General features: G+C 37.7%; 1 non-coding gene across 1 annotated transcript; it reads right to left on the reverse strand.

The window, feature by feature from the left end:
* Positions 1 to 584: 584 nt before the first annotated feature.
* Positions 585 to 691, reverse strand: LOC140854177 (small nucleolar RNA R71). The gene has a single exon (XR_012137311.1). It is a non-coding gene; the product is annotated as a small nucleolar RNA R71 (small nucleolar RNA).
* Between the last annotated feature and the right edge of the window lie 4,073 nt (positions 692 to 4,764).

The following is a 4,764-nucleotide window of genomic DNA, read 5'->3' on the forward strand; positions in this document are numbered from 1 at the left end:
AAAAAAAATTTAAAATTTAAATTAATTTGGTTACTTTTCTTTAGATTTAGGACTCCTTGGGATCTTTTCTTTAGAACTTTTTCTCTTTTCTTTCTTTTTCTTATACATAAAAATTTTATAAAAAAAATTATATAAACATCGAGAACCGTACACCTCGTGTGTGGAGAAGAGTGTCGGATCGTCTAGTTAGAATTGAGTCAATTCCTGTTGTTCCAATGGCTGAACCAATCCAACCCATGACCCTTAAGGATTTGTGTTATCCAGTTGGCTCCATCCAACCATCTTGTATCAGGTTGCCACAACCCACAGCTAACAATTTTGAAATCAAACCTCAAATCATAAATATGCTTCCAAAATTCACAGGATTAGAGGATGCTTATATATTTATTAGAGAATTTGAGGAGGTATGTGCAACCATGAAACTGCAATTAACAGAGGATGAGGTCAAACTTAGATTAATCAACTTTGCCCTTAAGGATAATGCTAAGAAGTGGCTTTATAGTCTGCCAAACCATTCTGTCACTACCTGGGAGGGCTTTGTGAGAATATTTTTGAAAAAATATTTTTTCCATCATAAAACAGCTAGGATTAGGAATGAAATAAATCAATTTTACCAACTAGCTGGTGAATCATTTTGGAAGTACTTTGATCGTTTCAAGAATCTTTTGACCCAATGCCCACACCATGGAATAGAAACTTGGAGACTATGCCAGATCATCTATGAGGGGTTAGATTCAAACTCAAGAACCATGCTAGAGTTCATGTGCCAAGGCCAATTTATGGACAAAGAAACTACTGAAGCTTGGCAATTCTTAGAAGACCTAGCCGAGAAAAATTTACAGTGGGAAACAACTAGGGAACCTGATAAAGCTACACCTTCAAGAGGAGGAATGCATCAAATTCAACCAATCCTAGCATCAGAGGCCAAGATTGCAACCTTAACACGTAGATTGGAAGCCTTAGAATTACAGAGACCAGCCAATGTAAATCAAATATCTGAACCCATGTGTAAAGGGTGCAATGCACCAGACCATGTCTTAGAAGAATGTTCCTACTCGAATGAGTGTGCACAGGTGAATGCCACCTATCAAGGACCATTGAACAATCCTTATGCACCCACATATAACCCAGGTTGGAGGAATCACCCGAATTTCTCATGGTCCCAGAATCCTAATGTAAGCAATCCAAATTTCAATCAGCAAAATCTAAGGTCCAACCCAGTGATGAACAACCCGCCAGGCTTTCATGATAATGATAAGAAAATTACCTCTTTAGAGAAAAGCCTAGAAGCCATGATGAAGATACATACCAGCTTTATGCAAACCACGGGTCAACTCATAAATAATAACACCCAAGCTATAGCCCATCTGGAAATGCAAGTAAGTCAGCTGGCTTCGACCATTAGTGAATGAGAACATGGTAGGTTACCTAGCCAACCTGAGCCAAATCCTAGGAACCAAAATGGTCCACGACCCCAACAAGAAAACCAAGTTAATGGTGTAAATGCCATTCATACCTTAAGATCGAAAAAATAAATAGACAATAAGGTAGTTGCACTTGATGATATAGAGGACTCATCTACCGAGTCACCTTCTAAAACTACTACTTTTCAACCTCAAGCACCAGAAACTGAAAATTCACCTAGTCCAGTACTTAAAAGTCCTAGAGCTCCTTTTCCAAACAGACTGAAATCTAATAAATCTAAATATTTAGACAAAATTTTAGAGGTATTTAAACAAGTCCAAGTTAATATTCCTCTTTTAGATATAATCCATCAGGTTCCAACTTATGCCAAATTTTTAAAAGATCTTTGCACTAGGAAAAGGACCACTAATGTACCAAAGAAAGCATTTTTGGCTGCAAGTATCAGTTCATACCTATCTAGCCATGTGCCAATTAAATATAAGGACCCTGGAGCTCCAACAATTTTTTGTGTTATTGGAGAAACCAATATAAAAAAGGCCTTGCTAGATCTAGGAGCTAGTGTGAATATCCTTCCATATTCGGTGTATGAGCAACTAGGATTAGAAAAACTTCAACCTACTGGGATCACATTACAGTTAGCCGATAGATCTCTCAGGATCCCTAAGGGAATGGTCGAGGATGTTCTGATAAAGGTTGAAAATTTTATTTTTCCTGTAGATTTTATTGTTTTAGAGACTGAGCCAGTTGCGAATCCTAAAGGACATATACCTGTCATTTTAGGAAGACCATTCTTAGCTACGGCCAATGCTGAAATCAATTATCGAAATGGTCTAATAAAGTTATCCTTTGGGAATATGACCATTGAGCTTAATGTTTTTAACTTAGAACAGGAATCCTCTTCTCATGCTGATGTCAATGTAGTCCAAGATGGTATTTATGAATCCATTGACATTAGTGATGATGAAGTCGACCTAGAGTCTAACCCCTGGTTAATCCATGAGTCTGAGGATGTCAATGAAATACTTAAAGAAAATCAGATTAATCAGGAATCGATACTTCCTATTGAACCAATCATTGAGATGGTGAAATCATCACCTAAACCATCGATAGAGGAAGCACCCATTTTAGAACTAAAACCCCTCCCAGAACATCTCAAGTATGTATATCTAGGATCCAAAGAAACTTTGCCTGTAATTATTGCATCAGACCTAGATCCCAAGCAAGAGGAGGAGTTAGTGTCAGTTCTAAAAGCAAATCAAGAAGCAATAGGTTGGACCATAGCAGATATCAAAGGAATAAGCCCTTCTATAGTTCAACATAGAATATACTTAGAGGAAGAGGCTAAACCAACAAGAGAAGCCCAAAGAAGGCTTAATCCAGCTATGAAGGATGTAGTTAAAAAGGAGATTCTGAAACTCCTAGATAGTGAAATAATTTATCCTATTTCTGATAGCTCTTGGGTAAGCCCAGTTCAAGTAGTACCCAAGAAATCTGGGGTAACAGTGGTCCAAAATGATGCAAACGAACTTATCCCAACTAGGATCCAAACGGGATGGAGGGTCTGTATAGACTATAGAAAGTTGAATGCTGCGACAAGGAAAGATCACTTTCCTTTGCCATTTATTGATCAAATATTGGAAAGACTAGCCGGACAAGAGTTTTACTGTTTTCTTGATGGATATTCCAGTTACAACCAGATCCCCATAGCCACTGAAGATCAAGAAAAGACTACATTCACCTGTCCATTTGGTACTTTTGCCTATAGACGAATGTCCTTTGGACTATGTAATGCACCGGCAACCTTCCAGAGATGCATGATCAGCATGTTTTCAGATATGATAGAACGATTTCTAGAAATTTTTATGGATGACTTTTCTGTTTTTGGCCTAACCTTCTCTGAGTGTCTGAATCACCTGCAATTAGTTCTAGAACGATGTAAGGAGAAGCACTTAGTTCTCAACTGGGAAAAATATCAGTTTATGGTCAAATAGGGAATAGTTCTTGGCCATGTCATTTCTAAAAAGGGGATTGAAGTGGACAAGGCCAAAATAGATCTAATTGTAAGTCTTCCACCACCTAAATCTGTGAAAGAAATACGTTCATTTTTAGATCATGCTGGATTCTATAGAAGGTTTATTGCCAACTTTAGCAAAGTAGCATGTCCACTGACTAATCTTTTGGCAAAGGATACCAAATTTAAATTTACTCATGAGTGCTTGGAATCTTTTGAATTTCTAAAAAAAGCACTTGTATCAGCTCTAATCATTCATCCTCCTGTCTGGTCTGAACCATTTGAATTAATGTGTGATGCGTCCGATCATGTTGTGGGTGCAATCTTAGGTCAACAGATAAATAAGCTGCCTAGAGTGATATATTATGCAAGTAAAATCTTAAATGATGCGCAGCTTAACTACACCACAACTGAGAAGGAGTTCCTTGCCGTTGTCTTTGCTTTAGAGAAATTTAGATCTTATTTGGTTGGGACCCACACCATTGTTTACACCGATCACTCAGCCATTAGACATCTCCTAGCAAAGAAGGATGCCAAGGCACGCTTAATCAGATGGATTTTGCTCCTTCAAAAATTTGACCTAGAAATTAGGGACAAGAAAGGCACTGAGAACGTTGTAGCAGATCATTTATCCCGAATTCCAGTCGCACCATCTAGTGAACCACCCATCAATGAATCTTTCCCAGATGAGCAACTCATGTCTGTGTCTACTGAACCTTGGTTTGCTGATATTGTAAATTATTTAGCCATAGGTAAGATACCTTCTCATTGGACTAAGCAGGATAAATATAAATTCTTTGCTCAAGTGAAGTATTTCATTTGGGATGATCCTTATCTTTTTAAACAATGTCCTGATCAAATTATTAGAAGGTGTATCCCAGATAATGAAGTCATGAATATTTTATCTTTTTGTCATGATCAAGCATGTGGGGGTCACTTCGCGTCTAAGAAAACTGCTGCTAAGGTTCTCCAATGTGGTTTTTATTGGCCCAATTTGTTTAAGGATGCTCATGAATATTGTAAAAGTTGTGCTCAATGTCAGAAAATGGGTCGAATCACCAAGCGACACATGATGCCACTCAACCCAATCTTGGTAGTTGAAGTTTTTGATGTTTGGGGGATCGATTTCATGGGACCATTTTCAAATTCTTTTGGAAATGAATATATTCTAGTAGCAGTTGATTATGTTTCAAAATGGGTAGAAGCAATTGCATGTAGAACACTCGATAGCAAAATGGTCATGAAGTTTCTTAAAGAAAATATTCTCTCCCGTTTCAGTATTCCTAGGGCAATCATTAGTGATCGGAGAATCTATTTTTGTAACCGAC

This window comes from Elaeis guineensis, chromosome 15 (genome assembly GCF_000442705.2).
Source record: "Elaeis guineensis isolate ETL-2024a chromosome 15, EG11, whole genome shotgun sequence".
Classification (NCBI taxonomy): Eukaryota; Viridiplantae; Streptophyta; class Magnoliopsida; order Arecales; family Arecaceae; genus Elaeis; species Elaeis guineensis.